The sequence below is a fragment of the Ambystoma mexicanum genome, chromosome 3q (assembly GCF_040938575.1).
Source record: "Ambystoma mexicanum isolate Mex_15411 chromosome 3q, UKY_AmexF1_1, whole genome shotgun sequence".
In the NCBI taxonomy this organism is placed as follows: Eukaryota; Metazoa; Chordata; class Amphibia; order Caudata; family Ambystomatidae; genus Ambystoma; species Ambystoma mexicanum.
In genome coordinates, this window is record NC_090926.1 from 1,051,541,371 (window position 1) to 1,051,561,076 (window position 19,706).

The 19,706-nt window shown below is 47.1% G+C and overlaps 1 protein-coding gene across 1 annotated transcript in view; it reads right to left on the bottom strand.

Annotated features, from left to right (window-relative positions):
* Positions 1-19,706, bottom strand: part of PGS1 (phosphatidylglycerophosphate synthase 1) — a 630,645-nt gene that overhangs the window by 59,212 nt on the left and 551,727 nt on the right. The gene's annotated exons all lie outside the window — the stretch shown is intronic.

Consider the following 19,706-nt stretch of genomic DNA (forward strand, 5'->3'; position numbering starts at 1 on the left):
GGAAAGCTTAGATAAACTATACCTCACTAGAACAAACATAGATTCGCCCTGGATGAGTAGAAGATGGGAGGAGCTGGAGAGAAGTAAGGAGGAAGTGAAAAGAATAAGGGAAACACAAACCAATGAAACCACGCCACCCACATCACCACCGCGCCCTCCCACGTCACGCCCTACATGTTCAACCACCGCGCGCTCTCTGCACAGAATAAAGCTCGCGCCCTTCAGGAATGAACTTACACCTTATGCATGTCGGCTTAGGGACCTCCCTAGTCGCAGGCAAGACAGACAAATAAACATACCTATATTGAACACAGGAAATGATGGAAAAAGGGGAAAGGAAGAAGAGGGAGGTAGGAGCAGAGGTAGTAAGGAAGAATTTGAAGTAGTAAAAGAAATGGGGGAAGAGGAGGGGTGTGAAGACTCAACATTATGGAGCGTAAAGGGTGACGCAAGACAGAATTTAATGCCACTGCTAGAGAGAGGAGGGGCTAGACCACAGTATGTACCTTGGAAACATACGGATAAGGAAAATATAAAATGTAGGCTCCCATCACTAAGTGGAGGTGCGGGTAAGTGGATATATGAAATGGAAAAACACACCGCAGGACAGAAACTAGCAGTAGGAGACGTGAAGGGCCTGTTAATATCAATATTAGGGGATAGAGCGGATGACATTTGGAAAAGAGCGGGATTCCATGGGGTAACAATAACGAACACATCGCATGATGGGGCACCATTTGCAAACTGCAGACATGCGCTATGGCAGGCACTGAGGGTACAGTACCCAGACACATCAGACATAGGAGCCATTACTTCCCGTAAGATGGGTGAAAATGAGGATCCTGTTGATTATATCCAGGATATTCAAGAGAAGTGGCGCATGGAAACTAGAGAACAATGGGACAAAACACCAGCCATATTTTATCATATACTAGTACAAGGGCTCCCAGAAGGAGTTCAAAAACAACTAAAGAAAGTAGTGGGGATGGAAGCAAAACCATGGCCAGAAATACAACTGACTATAGTACATCACTGCAGAACATGGCAAGGAAAAATGAAACAAAAGGAAGAGGATAGGAAAACAGAAGAGGCCAAATTAGTACAGAAAAAACTTACTAAATACACAATGGAAGGGGCACTAATAACTACGCCCACACCAATGGCCCAAAGCCCAACGCAAGTAGTGGCTGCACAAGATCCCGCTCAAATAGCGCCTCCACAAGGGGTAATAGAGCAAGTGCCGCCTCTGCAATTACACGCACCAAACATGGGAGGAGGGTACCCAATGCAAGGAACTGGGTATTATAGTTATAACAGAGGGAGAGGAGGGTTTATGAGAGGGAGAGGATATGGATATAATACCCAACAACAGGCTGGGGGACTCAGAAATAACTACCCCACAGGGCAACCCGTATACCAAGACAACACAGGGAGCTTCCCATGGCAAAACAGGGAACCACCCGTGTGTTGGAGCTGCGGACTATTAGGGCACATGTCACGTACATGTAGGGTCAGGCCAGGAACACCAGCATGGAATGAACAAGCACAACCTAGGACATCACAAGAACAGCAGGGCATACAACAGCAGCAGATGTCACAACAAGGGAGTGGCCAACCACAACAACCACAACAGCCACAAACCTATTCACGGCCACAACAACAAATAACACAGTATCTGCCACCGCCACAACAACAAGTAGCGTTAATACAACCACCACCACCACAAAATGAACGAACACAATTGGGTGGGGTGACGGTGTTGGGACACAACCCTTACACAGGGAATGGCCAATCATTGTACCCCCAATAGGCCAGCCCACAGACGGCCTTGGTGTGTCCCATCCTGTCAGTAACACCTAATAGTGCGGAGGAACCACGCATAGAGGTAACGATAGGTGACAAAAAATTATCATTTCTTGTTGACACCGGGGCAACCCGGTCTTGCATAAGGGAAGGTAAATTTAAGATGTCAGGCGAAGCCATGAACACCCAAGGATTTTCTGGGGCTAAAGGGTTGGTTCCATTTACTGATAACATTCCCTTATCTATTGGAGATTATGATCTGTCAGTTCCACTTTTGTATTATAGTGCCTCACCAGTAAATATACTGGGGAGGGACATAATGAACAGGTTGAACATGACGATCTCCTTTACAGAGGATGGCATAATTTGCTCTACTCCAGGGATTAACATGCTCGCAGCACAACAGATTTTGCAAGCATACTGTGGACAGACAGCGATTAGGGCGGAGCCAGTAGATGGCGAAATATTCCAATATGGCACAGACATGGCATTTGCATGGATGCCAGGGATAGAAGGGAAAATATGGAGGAGACCAGCAGCCTATCTATTCCGACCAGAAACACCAGGTAATGAACTAGAAGGGAAGGTGTTTGTAGTGGACATTGAGAGCATTATTGCAACAGCTGATTATGTTGCTGTGCACGCCCAAGATAAAGAAGGGAGAGCATGGAGGGCGGTGATAGCACTAGCAGAAGGATGTAGGCTGACCCAGGTGTCAGATGAAGAGCTGTTCTCAGAAGAAAAGGAAGAAAATGAAATGGTGTTCATGATGAGTGTAGAAATATGGCTAAGAGTGGCTCACAAACAAGTAGCACAGAAAATTGCAATGGCACTTGAGGCACCCGCAGGCACCCCAGTCCCATTTTTTAAGGAGGATATGTCAAAGGTGCCCAAATCATTATGGACTATTAGCCCTTATGACGTGGGATGCATAAAAAGCATAGGGGGTGTAAGGATAAAATTGAAAAAAGGTGCCATACTACCAAGAGTGAAACAGTACCCATTGTCAAAAGAGGCAGATGAGGGCATATATGAAACCATAACGGCCCTTATAAACAATGGCATATTGGTCCCCTCAGAATCACCATGTAACACAGCTGTGTACCCGGTGCGCAAGGCTAAAGGGGGGTCTTGGCGCTTCATACAGGACCTCAGACCCTTGAACAACATAGTAGAAGCAGAGTATCCAGTAACAGCGAACCCGGCCACAATATTGTGTGGCATCCCAGCAGAAGCATCACGATTTACAGTGATTGACCTTAAAAATGCTTTTTTCTCAATACCATTACACCCAGACTCACAAGATTTGACAAGCTTCACTTACCGAAATACAAAGTGGAAACATACCAGATTACCACAGGGGTATTGTGAATCACCCTCAATTTTCAATAGAGTAATACAGATGGATTTGGGTAACGTTGAGGTGGAAAGCACAGTGTTACAGTATGTGGATGACATAATAATTTGCAGTACAAACGAAAGCAAATGTAGAGAGGACTCCCTAAAAATGTTGACAATATTGGCTGAAAAGGGGTACAAGGTAGACATGGAAAAGATACAATACTGTCAGGAACAGGTACTTTACATTGGCCAACTGATATCCCAACATGGAAGAAGGATTGCACCACAAAGAGCACAGGCCATCTCAAGCACTCCCGTGCCACAGACTGTGAGAGAACTGCAGCAATTTCTGGGGCTGTGCAACTACTGTAGAGCATGGGTATTTGATTACAGCTCATACATAGGACCCCTGCTTGAGGGTTTGAAGGAAGCAAATAAAGGGGAGAAAAAGTTGGGATGGACTATGGAAATGAGGGAGGCATTTGACGAATTAAAAGACGCAATATCAACTGCTCCAGTACTGGCATCCCCAGACTATGAGCGGCGCTTCTTTATATTTTCACATTGCGACTCAGCAGTGATGAAAGCAGTGTTGGCCCAAAAAACTAGCATGGGCTATAAACCAGTAGCATTTTACAGCGGTCACTTAGACCCTATAATGTTAGGCCACTTCTCTTGTGAACAAGGTCTCGCTGCAGCTGCTTTTGCAGTAGAAAAAGCATCAGCAATAACTATGGGGTGTCCAACTACACTATTTGTGGAACATGCACTATTTGCGATATTGAATAAACCTAAGTCCACATTAACGACACAGAGGGCATCCGGTTATGAGATTATTTTGTCTAAAGCTGAACTAGCAATTGTTAGATGTAGCACGGTTAACCCTGCAAGGTTCCTAGCAGAAGTAATTGAAGAGGGAGATTACGCCCACGACTGCACCCAAGTAACTGAACTATACTCATGTACTAGGAAAGTTGAAGAAAACGCACTAGAGGGAGGTGAGCTTTTGTTTATTGATGGGTCATCAACTATTGATCAAGGAGATGGGATACGAAGGACTGGGGCAGCAGTAGTAAAAATGATGGAGGCGCCGGTGTGTGTGGCTATGAAGTGTGTACAATTACCACAGCATTACTCTGCTCAAGCGGCGGAACTCGTTGCACTCATATTGGCATTAAAGGAAAGTTTTAATAAAAGAGTAACTATATATTCCGACAGTGCATATGTTACATCCACTGTCCACTCAGGGCTATCAAAATGGAGAAGAAGAGGGTTTAGGAGAGCTGATGGCACTCCAGTACAACATGCCCTCTTGTTGGCTGAACTAATTGAAGTAATAAACGATCCCCAAGAACTAGCCCTAGTAAAATGCACAGCACACACCAATGGAGAAGACTACGTCTCAAAAGGAAATGCAGCAGCAGACGCACATGCGAAATATGCTGCATATTTTGGTGAGATATGGAACCCCACCGACTCACAGAGAGGGAGAGGGAGGGGAATAGCGAGGGAGATGTTAATAAGAGAAGGGTACACCCATCTCCCAGCCACACAGATTATGGAGCTACAAACGGCTGCACCAATGGCCGAAAAAGAAGTATGGGTGAAAAGAGGATGCACAATGTCACCAACCGACGCACTATGGCGCCAGGGTGGCACTGGGAAAGTTGTAATACCAGTGGCACTGTTAAATACCGCCTTGAGCCAATTACATCACCCTGCCCATACAGGCAAGGAAATAATTGCAGCACGAATTAGAGAAGATTGGTTTTGTCCCGAGTTAACCTCTCATGTGTCAAATTTTATCAGCAATTGCCTAACATGTCAACAGTTTACGGCCGGTCATACTCTAAAAGTGATAAGAGGTACCATACCCCGGCCAGAAGGACCTTTTCGGCACCTTCACATTGACTATGTTGATATGATCAACATCTGTCAAGGCAATAGGTATATGATTGTAGTAGTATGCCCATTTTCTAGATGGATTGAAGCAGGGCCCTGTTCACACCCTGATGCGTTTAGAGCAGCCAAATTCATAGTAAGGGAGGTCTTCCCCAGGTGGGGAGTGTGCGAGGTGCTAAGATCAGACAATGGCCCCCATTTCGCAAATGAAATGTTCCAGCATATCACATCCCTGCTGAACATTAAACACAAATTTGCATGTGCATACCACCCACAGGCTAATGGTGTATGTGAACGCCTGAATGGCCTATTGAAGGAGGCAATTGCTAAAATACAACAAACAACAAAGAAAAGTTGGTTGTATTGCCTTCCGTTAGCATTGTTTGAACTCAGAAACAGGCCAGGGTCCGACCACCACCTCACCCCTCACGAAGTGGTTACTGGACGTCAAATGCGCCTTCCCCTAACACCAACGTCAAGGGCATTCACCGATAACGAAAGTTCAGCGAATGTGTTAGGTGATGAAATGTATCAATATGTGTCTTCTTTGATTACTAGTGTCGTGTTTGTGTCTCAACAGCTCGAGCGCACACGGGGCGGGTCTACCAGCAATCAAGAAAAAGACGAAAGTACGGAATTGGGAAAGGAGAACTCGTGCAAACTTGCCAAAGGTGACCACGTACTACTTCGCAATTTCAATAGAAGGTGGCACGAGAAGAGGTTCACTGGCCCCCATCTGGTAGAGGACGTATCAACAAGAGCAGTAAAACTAAAGGATAAGCGTGCATGGAACCACCTACATGACGTAAAGATCTACAAACTGCAGACCCGCCCCAGCGCCAACGACAGATCCATTGGAAGAACAGCAACAACATCGCCGACAGCGGAAGAAAGTTCCACCACAGACGACGACCCAATTGTTCCCTCGGAGACAATAACTGACGAAGAAGGGGGTGATCCCCATACTGCCCACCCCATGGTCACACGCTCAAAGAGTAAAAATACTTCCGCCATCTGAGCGCAAACCCCCCCCCATTAACTGCTAAAGTACAGTTGTAACTAAAAATGAAGGACATTGCTAGCACCAATACACATGTAAACACGTGAATGTTCTCTTTTTTTCTCTCGCACATACAGGAACTGCGTAATATTGTATTGTTAAGAAAAGCTAATTAACAAATTCAGTGTGCAGGTGTAGATGGTGCTGCCAGACGATAACTACCCAGAAGAATTGTCACACCAATTTGTATACGAAATAAAGAGGCCAACATACTTAAAAAGGAGAAGGGTACGTGTATACTACACAGCCTTCCTCCTGGCCATAGAATATCACATGCCCCACCTCCACCCATACTTGCCAGTCCTAAGAGACCCATCACTTAGAGTAGCGTGGGAGCAGCTCTTCGCCTGGGCACTGAATGACTACTTGATAGGGAGAGCTTAAAGGTAACAAAACTAACATCTAATAACCAGCACTCTTGAGAATTTTCAGGCGGGCAACTATAACGTCGCAAGAATAAGCTGCCAGGACCGCAGCAAGGTAAGAGCAAAATGCCGGTGAAATTAGCATATGTAATAAAAATAATAGGGATTTTTATGATCACCGGGTTCTTGGCTGCTTCTGTCTGGCAGTACAGCTATGCTATTGATTTTATTGCTGCACCCAAACTTAATATACCCCCGTCCCCTGCTGCAACAGGAGTTACGTCAGGTGGTAATAGTAATTTTGCACCCAAGCAAAATAGAGTTAAACGCAGCACATACTCAGACAATAAAGGTATTGATAATTATGTACAAGATTCGGCACACGTCACAAACAACATATGGTACCAGCACATGACCCGCATTGGTAAGCAGACAACTGAGGACAGCTGTTACGTTTGCTCATTAATACCATACGCCATGAGCGCTTCACGAACATTTGTTGCCACAGAAATAGATGAAAAAACAGCACAGTGCATAATATATTTGGCCCTGTTCCAAACGAAAGGAAGATTTCAAGGAACAGTAGTGCACATGACATGGAAAACACGAGACTCATACCCATATGAAAACAACTTCCTCAAGACCTATCTGAGTTATCACAAGACCAGTTTACATGCTGAAGCATTCAGGTACATAACAAGTGGCCCTGCAAAAGGAGAAACAAAGAAGGTAACACTGCAGTATCTACCATGTGATTGGTACGCCACTGAAGTTCCGGGTAAACAAGGATGCTGGGAGAGGCCGCTACTGACGATAACAGGAAAGGTGTTCCTGGGCAACAGCTGGGAGATAGGAGTGATTGGCAGCAACATGGTAACAAAAGAAACTATCTCAACTATCGAGACACACAATCATCGATGTTGGACGACGTGGATCAAATATGTACCAATGCTCACGTGGGTAGAAGAAGATGAAGACCCGATAACTATACTACCATTGACTGCGCCCAAAGTATGCTACCAGCATAAAGGAGAGGTGGACGTAGGATATAACACCAATTGTGCAAGCCTGATGGAGTTACCTGAGGGGGGAGCGGGAACAGCAGTAATAATGGACCATTATTGGGCCTGTGGAGAAAAGGCATATCATACACTGCCTCCCCTGTGGAATGGTGTGTGCACAATGGTACACGTCAACGTACCATCACTAGTGGTACCTAAGAAGCATGTCGATGTGGCGAAATTTCCTAAAATGGATGAAGGAGATAACAGAAGAAAGAGATCTGCACCACTTCAGAAGGAGCAAGGAAACAGGACCAACAGCAATGATACTGTCCTAAATAGGAGAAAAAGACAAGGAGAGCCGTTGACAGGAAATTACCTGTGGGGAAGGTCGGAAACGGAACTAACATCAATACCGCCAGAACACAGACTTTTCAGCAGAGCAGCAATGTTCTTCTCCTCAATAATACATCCGGGACTGCAGGCATACGCAAACGCAAAATGGCTCCAAATAACCAGGTGGGAACTAATGATGACCATCAATTCAACAGTAAATGGGTTCAACGCAATTAAAGAGGAGCTGCGAGCTGTCAGGATGGTAGCACTCCAGAACAGATATGTATTGGACCTTCTCACAGCAATGGAAGGAGGAGTTTGTGCAAAGATAGGACAATCTTGCTGCACGTTCATACCTGCCAACGATGCTGACAATGGTACACTGACAGAAGCAGTTTCACAACTGGCCCAGATGCACTCCAAAATGATGGACGAAAGTAACGGTGTAAACAAGGATAAGAGCTGGTTTTCACTATTATGGTCATGGATGCCATCTTGGCTGTCAGATGGACTGAAAATAATAGTGGGATGTGCTATTTTGGCTGGAGCTGCCCTGATCATAATTAGATTTTGGAAGGCCCGGAAGGCACGCACGACTGACGAATTGCTGGAAATGGTGGGAATGCACCCCTTAATGCCAACAGATGACGGCCAGCATACAGGTGTGATAATACAAGAAAGGGAGAAGTTGCGCACCCAAATCATCACCAATCATCTAGACCCACCATCAGTGAAGATCGAGAATCCAAGGAACCCCAGGAGCTACATAGGAAGATGGGTATACTGTACTCCTGGAGGAACATGTGAATACATGTATTGGTCATTTGAAGATCATGTGAACCATTATGGACATCTCGGAGGGATAACTAAGATATGGAGAGTAAGAGGAGATAACGAGAAGGATATGTTTGTGGTCGACAAGTCGACCAGAGGGGGGACTGAAGTGGGAGAATGGAAGACCAGGCTCCCGTCCTTCACCTCTCGCGCTTGGCCTAGAGGGTCACGGCCCAGACACCCGCCGCGAGAAGAGTTTGTCCAGTTACCAGACGACCAGGTACCCTGGTACAGGAACATACGGATGTGTCCACCTGCCTGCCCAGCAGCCCGCACTGGCCATGCCGACACCTGCGGCTCGGATCAGCTAGACTAAAAACCACACGTCGTTAGAGATGCCATGACGACCTAGACGACGGGAAGCACATCTGTACAAATATACACACTTAACATTTCCACACCTATCTACACGAAGAACATACTCAGTGCTCTGACGTGGGCGACAGGCATATTCACGGACGTGCATCTTTATTATTTTCACATAGGCTTTCAGAGTGCAGAAACGCAAGACGCATCATGAACTCATCTATAACGCTTGCTCACGCTTCCCTTGAAACCCGTTACCACCATGAGAGGTATAATGGAAACACGATATTGGTCATGGAAATATATGCCACTATAATCTAAAGCACCCGTGCACGAAATGGATCACTTATGCACCAGGCCCAAGTAGGCCCCAAGCAAGAGTTCCGTGGACATTAACAAAGCAAAAGTCAGGTTGCTGATCCTGCAGAATGAGCCTGGTGGAGCAACCAGCCAAGGTCGCAATGTTGCAAACCCACATCCAAGAACAAATCATCAAAGGCACGATGTTGCAACCTCGCACTCCGCGTACCAATGTTAAAATCATATCTACAAATTAAACCAGACACACAGTGGAAAAACAATATTAATTGTGCAGAATTCTGCCTCAAACACGGTCCCGCCTCACGTGACCAAGCCGAACCTGACGAGATGCCAAAACCCAGGAGAGAAAGGGCGTCTGGGTCCCTCACTACGAGACACAGGCCGGGACACTTGAAAGGCTCAATGGACACCTGCTACAGTGGGAACGGTCAGCTCCCACCTATGAATAAATCCTCACATTGTCTGCATGTACCCATATTGAAACATTGTTGCAAACGCAGGTACACCGAGAGCTGGGAACAACGGTGGTCCCAGGCTGGGGAGCTCACGGATGCACCAATCAGAACATGGGGCTCTTATCTCAGACGTCAGTAACATTAGCCAATCCTCAGGGGTCTTCATGTAACAATTCTTATGTATCTAATTGAAGGGACAACCCAGATATACCACCTGACTACACCTTGACCACTAATATCATTCTCTATATGTGTACTATACTAACCCTACCACTCGAGCAACCAATTAAGAGTGGCGATAGGGTTTTTGTTAAACTTTCTGAAGTGACGCAAGTAGCGCGTCATAATGTAGTAAAAAGGGCCTGCGAGCCCCACGATTGTGTGTGTGTCAGGACGAACGCGTGCGCTCCTTGACCCATCCCTGCCGTTTTGCATAAATAAACAGCAGAGTCGCCTTGCTCCTTGTGTGCGTCTCATACTCTATCTCACACCTGGGATATACGGGAGGAGTTGGGGCCTCCCTGCCCGGAGGTCTGCGGACGGCCCGGCCGACCCCGGCAGAATTACCCCCGACAAAGTGTTTGTGTCAAGAAAGAGAGGGGGTTGAGTTTCTAAATATCCTACTGGGTAGGATGGGGAAAAGGTCTCATAAGGAAGGGGAAACCGCATCTCAACCTTCGGTGTCCCACTTCCACTCCCCGAAGACCCCTCATCCAGGTGATCCTCCCGCACTGGCCCACCCACAGGAACTGGATCCAATAGCGATGGCCGTGTCCTGGCCACATGGATGTCAGATCTCCGGGGACTAGCGAGTAAGACACATTGAGGTTTCTAAAAGAACCTTGTTGCTATGGTTACAGCCATTTCACAGGATACTCGTGGTCACATAGTAGGGTAAAACTGGATACAGGGACGAGGAGCACTGCGGACACCTGTGAGCAGTCAACAAATTCTTTCAGCAAAACCTTTCTTAGAATAACTGAGTTTTAGGATGAAAAGGTTGTTAGAGGAGCTGGTTAGAGGAGGGGACTCATCTCCCACAGTTCCAGGATATGGATAAAACCAGTCTGCTCAGCACCTCAGTCCCATGCCTATAGTGAACGTATGCTGGATTTGGATCTCACCGATGTGTGTATTTGTATTTTATTTATTTATATAGTGCACCAGGCCCAAGGGCATCCGGGCGCATATTTTGGCATAGTAATTACATCATAATAATAGTTACAGTTCAGATAAACAAAGACACAATGTACAGGAAATACAAAATAATAAGATAACAGTGTAAGGTGAGCGCAATATATACAGTATCATTATACATAGTATACAATATGGTGTGCAGCAATGTTTACAGTTAGCATGATCATAAATACATATGCTAGGCAGGTGGTGACCGAAATAGTCCTAAGTGGCATTAGTCTTGTGTAGTGGATAACCACAGTTTGGTTTTTAGTTTGAAGAGGGTTGGATAATGTTCGGATTTGATGGTTAATGGAATTGAATTCCATAACTTGGAAGTGAGGACTGGGAAGCTAGTACCCCCAGCTTTCTGCAGTTTGTATCTAGGGATGGTCAGGCAATGTGCTTGAGCCGATATGAGTAGGCGAGTAGTGAGAGAAACGGGAGGCAAGATAGATGGGGGCCTGATTGTTCAGGCATTTATGTGTGAGGGTGAGAGATTTCAGATAAATTCTATGTGTTACTGAGAGCTAGTGTAGGCTTCTCCTAGTTTCAGAGATGTGTGAAGATCTGGCGATGTTTAGGGCAGCTCTAATGGCGTTATTTTGGGTAACCTGTAGTTTGTTATGGTTACATTGGTTGGTCCCAAGATATAAGGCATTGCAGTAGTCCAGTTTGGACATAACTATTGTCCTGGCCAAGATAGTTCAGTTCTGTGTGGTTAGGAAGGGGCGGCATGCTGTGATGAGCTTACATGTGTAAGCGGATGCCGAGACAACTGCGTTTGCCTGTTATGTGATAAAGTGGAGTCAAGGTAGATTCCTAGTGTTTTGGTGTCAGTGGAAACTTTAATAGAGTTACCATCAATGATGAAGGTTTTGAAGGAAGGGTCGAGTCTATTCGATCGGTGTTGAGAGCCCAGGATGAGAAGCTCTGTCTTGTCATCGTTGAGACAGAGCTCGTGCTGGGCCATCCAAGCTTGGATGACTTGAAAGATGTCGTTCAGGGCTTTAGTGTCCACTAAGTAGTCACCTGTGATCTGGGTGTCATCGGCGTAGTTGGTGTAGGTGACACCCAAATAGTCAAGTACATCAAATAGAGGTTTAGTAAAAACGTTATAGAGCGTTGGTGAAATGCATGAGCCTTGAGGCACCCCACATAGCACCGGTGTAGGCTCTGCTGAGGCGGTAGTCGAGAAAACCCTCATCTGTCTGATATCCAGGAAGGAACTGATCCATTTGGTGGCTTTTTCAGAGAAGTGGGCCGCTGATTTCAAGTGGCGGCAAAGGATTTGATGGTTGACCAGATCAAATGCTGCTGATAAATCGAGGAGTAATAATAAAGCCATTTTACCATTGTCTTTTAGGTCCTCAATTTGAGTTTTAAGATCTAGTAAGGCAGTTCCCGTCCCGTGCTTGGGTCGGAAACCAGATTGTCTTGTGCCAAGAAGATTGTTATTTTCTAGATACTTCTGAATCTGTAAATACGCAGCCCTGTCCAAGATTTTCAAAAAGAATGGGACTGTGTGTGATGGCACAGACTTCAGAAAGGGACAACACTCTTATAATTGGATGATCAAAAGTTAATCCAGACAATTTTGTCTTGATTTCACACATCCTGGTGAGCTTCAATGACTCAGACTGCCTTATGAGACTGCACAAGTCAGTTGCTGAGTAAGACATGTGTGATCATTTCAAAATGAAGCCCATGAAAAATACTGCTTCAATTGTGAAAACATATGTTGGTTGTTTGGTGAACTGCAGTTTAAGTCACAATTTTAACTGTATCTCATGACTCAATATTCTCCAGTATAAGGACTGGCTGGTGAACTGCAGCCCTCAATATCCATGTAATCCATTTGTACAGCTTCCCCTTTTCTACACGAGCCAGCTTCCGGAGACAAAACTTTTAGGCATCTGTGACCATTTCAAAATGGAGCCCATGAAAAATGTTGCTATAATTGAACGTTATGGATTGGGAACCTAGCTATATTATCATTAAATCCCATTATAATGCAGCCTAAAAGCGAAAAATATCAATGCATAAGCAGAATGGAAAGCCCATGCTCTTCAAAGCACCTTAAAAAAACTCTCCATTTGAAGCTGGTTCCATTTGCAGCATAAAATGAAAAAGATATTTCCAAGTAGCAGGGAAACAAATCAAGCTCTTTAAAGCAACATTCAGAAACTCTCTAAACAGCTTGATTAAGGCTCTTGTATGTTCTACTTGGCTCTCACAGGCAGTTCTCTAAACAGCTTGATTAAGGCTCTTGTATGTTCTACTTGGCTCTCACAGGCAGTTCTCTAAACAGCTTGATTAAGGCTCTTGTATGTTCTTCTTGGCTCTCACAGGCAGTGAGCAAGGTTTGCACCAGAACGGAAATGCATGCCAGACCTGAAATGCGTGCTTCGTGCTTACTTTTCAAGACATCCAAGCCAATCATATGTAAATCAGTCTTAATGAAGGCATTTTTATAAACCAGTACAGAAGACATTCTTTAATCTATGAGACCAGCTGGTTTCTGCCTCACCACCTAGACTTTTTAGTTTGGGCAGCCCTCTGCAGGACCATATTATTAATGTGAATGGTTTATCATTAGAGGGTCACAGCCCTTCCAGCAAGATGTGAAAAAGAAAAAAAAAAACTTCCACACCGTTTCTGTTCCTTTTTGTTAGTGTAATAACAGTCACAGATGGATGTGCAACAACATAGCATATCCAATAATTGTACATATCGTTATGAAGCAAAAGAACAAAACCAGTGCCACCAATGGTACTGCGGTTCTAATCAATAGCACATAAGGGAATAGTTTCTTACCTGTAACTCCATTTCTCCAGCATTGGTATCTTATCATGGATTCACATGCTTTGAATATTCCCCGTCGTCAGGCTGGGAATCCCCGGTACATTATATAGACCCTTTCCCGTAGGAAAACTTTTTCGACGCTTATGCGTCCTATCCACCTCGTTTTGTATCATGCGTGCCCGTAACGTCAGGACGTCATGATATAAATACAGGCCCCGCCCCCGCGCTCCCTCAGATTTCGGCCCCCAAAGTAGTGGGGGAACCGGTTTGCATGATCAGGGGAGGCAGGTGGGCGCATGTGAATCCATGAAAGATACCAATGCTGGAGAAATGGAGTTACAGGTAAGAAACTATTCCCTTCTCCAGCATTGGATCTTTCATGGATTCACATGCTTTGAATAGATTACATAGCAGTACCACCCCCAAGAGGAGGCGTGCATGCAAACCCATATACTTTCTTCGCAAAGGCCGTTCCCTATGATCATGTATACATCAGTAATAGTTAACAAAGGAAAAACAAACCACATACAGTCATAAATTCCACAGGATGCAACCCCGCAGCCGGGGCTTACCTTATTGGAATAGGTGTCGAAGCACCGCCTGTCCCATCCGGGTGTCTTCGGCATGTTGCTGCGACAGGCAGTAATGGCGGGTAAAGGTGTGTGTAGCCGCCCAGGTAGCCGCCATGCAGATGTCCCCTAGAGGGACTCCGGCCCACAGTGCCGTCGACGATGCCGTTGCTCTAGTTGAATGAGCTCTTGGCCGTCGTAGAAGAGGCTTTCCTGCCCTGGAATGGCAGTACGAAATGGTAGATGACACCCATCTTGATAGTCCTTGCTTTGAAATGGCTTTTCCTCTAGCACCCAAACCATAGGCCACGAACAGCTGTCTCGTTTCTCTGAACGGTTGCGTACGATGAAGATAAAACTTGAGAGCCCTTTTTACATCTAATGTGTGTAGCATGCGCTCCGCTCCCGAGCATGGTTCCGGAAAAAACGTAGGTAACACAATAGATGAGTGTTTATGGAACACCGAAGGAGCCTTTGGTATGAACTGTGGGTTAGTGGCTAGGACTACCTTGGTCTTGAAAAATCGTAAGTATGGTGGGTCTACCATTAGAGCCTGAACTTCTGAAATACGTCGGGCTGAAGTGATGGCCACCAGGAAGGCCAATTTCCACGACAGAAACTTTAGAGACGATGATGACATTGGCTCAAAAGGAGGCTTCATAAGAGACGTTAAGACCAGATTGAGGCTCCACTCCGGTGGAAATTTCTTCTCTGGAGGGAAACTCCGAAAGAGGCCTTTAAGGAAGTGCTTAATCAGGCGGTCGCTGAACAATGGTGCCGAGTGCCGTCGAAGAGTAAACCTGGAAATGGCTGCTAGGTGTACCTATATTGACGACACCGACAGGCCCTTTTGAGCTAAGAACAGCAAGTATGGAAGGAGCTGTTCCGGCTTAATCGATTGCGGGGCCAAACCTGGTTGATCCTCACACCATTGACAGAAACTTTTCCATTTGTACGCGTATGAGGCGTTTGTGGAAGGTGCTCTTGCCGCTTGCAGGATACGCCGACAGTCCTCCGGAATTGTTAGCCGACCAAATTCGGCGAAGTCAGGAGCCAGGCCGTCAACTGGAGGCTGTCCGGGTCGTGATGCCAAACGACACCCTCCTGTCGAGACAGAAGGTCGGGGGTCTTCTGGAATCTCATTGGTTCTGCCGCCGCTGTCGGGCCCAGTATGGGGCCACCAGAATTACCCTACATGGGTACCTGAGGATCCATTGCAACGTCCTCCGTACAAGGGGAAATGGAGGGAATGAGTACAGGAATTTGTTTGTCCATGGGAATGAGAACGCATCCCCCAGTGAGCCCTGCTGAGGCCATCTGCTTGCGTACTGATGGCATTTTTTGTTGTTCTTCGTTGCAAACAGGTCTATGGAAGGGTGTCCCCATTCCTTGAATACTTGTCGAAGTTGTTGGTCGTTCAGCACCCATTCGTGAACTTCGTTCATTTCTCTGCTGAGGGCATCGGCTTCCACGTTTCTCACTCCTGGTAGGTGGAACGCTAAGATTTGCATGTTGTGTTGCAGGGCCCAATGCCAGATTTTCTGTGCCTCCGTCGATAGGGACCTGGAACGTGTCCCTCCTTGTTTCCTCAAGTAGAACATCGTAGTGGTGTTGTCCGTCATGACACGCACCACCGAGTCCTTCAGTTGAGGAAGAAAAGACTTCAGAGCCCATCGCACTGCTCTCAGTTCCAGCAGGTTGATATGCAGGGAGGACTCCTGCAAAGACCACTGGCCTTGTACCTGTAACGTATCCAGATGAGCTCCCCATCCGCTCAGCGATGCATCCGTCACCACCGTCTTTTGGAACTCTGGTTCCAGTAGAGGCATTCCTTTCGTTAGATGAGTAGACACTTTCCACCAGCCGAGTGCTTGAACTAGTTGTTCATCGACGACCAGTCTGTCGGACCAGCGACCTCTGCTCTGCGCCCAACGGTCCGCTAGAAATTCCTGGCAAGGCCTCATAAACAGACGGCAGTTGTTTATCAACGGAATGCAGGACGACATGGTCCCTAGCAGGGACATGTACTTGCGCACTGAGACCTTGGAACCGCCTCTCCATTCCGACGCCTTGTATAGAAGTTTCTGAATTCTTTCGCTGGATGGTTTCACCAGGCTTGTGTGTGTATGAAACTCCGCTCCTAGAAAGACCAAGGTCCTCGAAGGCTCTACGGAGGACTTGTTGAAGTTTATTGCGAAGCCCAGTTCCTGTAAGATGGACATTGTGGCTCGTAGACTGTCTCGTGTTTGTTCCTTGGATGAACCTCTGACCAGCCAGTCGTCTAGATATGGATAGACATGATGACCATCCTTCCTTAAATGGGCCGCTATAGGGGCCAAGCACTTGGTGAACGTCCTGGGGGAGGACTTGAGCCCGAACGGGAGGACCTTGAACTGAAAATGCTTTTTCCCGACGACGAATCTTAAATATCTCCTGTGTCGTGGGCGTATTGGGATGTGAAAATAAGCATCTTGAAGGTCTAGTGATGATAGATAATCCATGGGTTGCACCGACCTGATAACCTCTTGGAGCTTTAGCATTTTGAATTTGAGGCTCTTTAGCCACTTGTTGAGTACCCTCAGGTCGAGAATGGGCCTCCATTTGCCGTTTGGCTTTTTGACAACAAAGAACCTGGAATAAACTCCTTGTCCTTCCTGTGCCACAGGAACTCTTTCTACCGCCCCTTTTCGCAACATAAGCGCCGCCTCTTGTCGTAGGATTCGGAGGTGGGGCTGTGTCGAGAATAAAGGGGGAAGACGCGGAGGCTTGTCTTTGAATTGCAGCGCATGACCCATGCGAATCGTGTCTAGGACCCATCGATCTGTGGTGATGCATTTCCATCGGTCGAAGTGATGAGGGACTCGACCCCCCAGGACGTTCCGAAGGCCGTCATTGGTTGCTGGTTTGCTTGTTCTTCGTCGACGACGGACCTGAGCCTCTCCGCCTGGAGGCTTGATAGTCCCTGCTTCTACGTGCCGACTGGGACGCTCGTCTAAACCCTTGTGAAGAGTACGAGGGCCTGTTAAATCCACGGTCCCTCGAGGCTCCAAAGCGGGAGTTTCCAGAAGCACCCCTGAAGGGGCGAAAAGAGCGAAAATTTCTACCCGTTTGAAGGGCGCCGAGGGACCTAGCAGTATCCGTGTCTTCTTTCATCCCTTTCAGCGCTTCATCAACCTTTTCGCCAAACAGGTGTTCCCCTTCGCATGGCATGTCCAGGACTTTGTACTGTACTTCAGGACGGAAAGTAGTACATTTGAGCCACGCTTGTCGACGAAGCACTACTCCATGGTTGATTTGTTTGAAACCAGACTCTGCTAGGTCAACTGCGATATTAATAGCGTGGTTCGAGGCCTCTTCGCCATCCCGCACCAGCAACATAGCTGCTTTCCGGTGTTCGTCTGGCAGGTGTTCTAGGATAGGGGCTAGTTTGTGCCACATTTCCCTATCATATCGTGACATGATTGCTAAGGAATTGGCTGCTCTTACTGTCGTCGCTCCGACCGAGAGCACCTTTTTTCCAAAGGCGTCCTGCCTTCTAGCCTCGCTTTCAGGTGGCGTTGAACATTTTTGCTGGACCCTGGCCTTCCTAGCCGCTGCCGCCGACACCACCGAGTCAGACAGAGGCTGTGATGTTAGACGTTTTGGAGTGGACTCCGGAGCTTTAAACTTTTTCTCGATCCGTCCCTTTATGGCTGGCTCCGAGAACGGATGGCGCATCGTCTTGAGACCTTCTTGCCACACGTGGTCAAGGATTGGGATGGCAAATACCGATTTTCTCCTTTGACCCATATGGTCAAAAAGGAAACAGTCTTTCTTCTGCTCCTCAGGAATCAAGCCGAATTCGGAACAAGCTTTTCCCATCATTGCATGGAAGGCTCCCACATCATCAGGGGGAGATGGCTGTGTCTGGCTCCTCGTAGACTCCAACTCTACATCCGAATTCCATGTTGGGTCCCTCGACGGTGACAGGGAGATGTCTGACCCGGAGACATCCAGTATAGAGTCGGACTCCGACAACTCACCCTCCTCCTGAGTTCGAGGACGATCTTTTACCGCCTGGGGAGCCGATGGGTGTTTCGTCGTCGAGCGAGCTGTACAAGTTTGCTCGTCGACGGAAGGTACAGACAAAAGTGACGATGACGTCCCAGGTTGAGGGAACTGCGTATCCAGCCGCTGCAGGAGCTTCTGGAGAGTATTAAGCACATCCAGAGACAAAACCGTCTGGGGGGTCAGTAACGTGGATGATATAGGTACCATACCCCCGCTCGCACTCGTCGCCGTCGACGTGGAAGGCCGTAAGCCTAAATCCGATGGCTGCAGAACCATGTCACCTTCCCCTTCCGCCGAGCAGGCCGTGTCTGGCTGCAGTAAGACCTCAGGGGGGATCGGGTCATAGACCTCAGGCAGCCAGGCCATAGACTGAGTCTCCGTCGACGAAGGAATCCCAACCGCTGCTGCTTGAGCGGTAATAGGCATCGTCAATGACACCGAGGTCGACGAGCCGGTCGTCGTCGTCGAGCCCTTAGACTTCGTCATCGATTTCGATGCCGACTTCCCGGCTGAAGCTTCTCGACTCATGGAAGACCTGGGACGGTCCCCTGAGGAGGATTTTGACAGCGCTAGCCTCTCTGTCTTAGATGAGGAGGAGGAGGGCTTTTTATGTGATGAGGAGGATCCAGCATGTTTCCCCTTATGCTTGTCCTCAGCGCGAATTTCTGCTGGCCGTACCTTCTTCGATGGAGGCTCCGACTTTCTCCTGGAGGCCGTGGAGCCAACTTCCGAAGCCGGGTAGGCACCCGCTCCGTCATTAAGCCAGTCGACCAGCCTTCTTTTACGGTCCTTAAGGGTTTTTTGGGAGAAACCCTGGCATATCTCACATGTATCCGCCGTGTGGTGCGGGTGGAGACAGTAGATACAGTCCATGTGGCCGTCTCCTTCATAAACCTTTTTTAGGCCACAGGTTGCACACGGGCGAAATAACGCCTTTCCAGACATAATTCTCCAGAATTTGAACTTCGCCGAAGCGAAACAGACAAAACAACCTAGTTTTCACTAGCAGTAAAACACGAGGATCCCACTACTTTGAAAGACGGTTGAAATCTGAGGGAGAGTGGGGGCGGGGCCTGTATTTTTATCATGACGTCCTGACGTTACGGGCACGCATGATACAAAACGAGGTGGATAGGACGCATAAGCGTCGAAAAAGTTTTCCTACGGGAAAGGGTCTATATAATGTACCGGGGATTCCCAGCCTGACGACGGGGAATATTCAAAGCATGTGAATCCATGAAAGATCCAATGCTGGAGAATGTTGGCGTTATACAATGTAGTTTTGAAAAATTAAAAGAAAGCTACTTGGCCTTTTTTCACTTGGCAAGGACCGACACACGATCGGAACACCCTCGAGCAGACATCTTAAAGGGGAAGTTCGC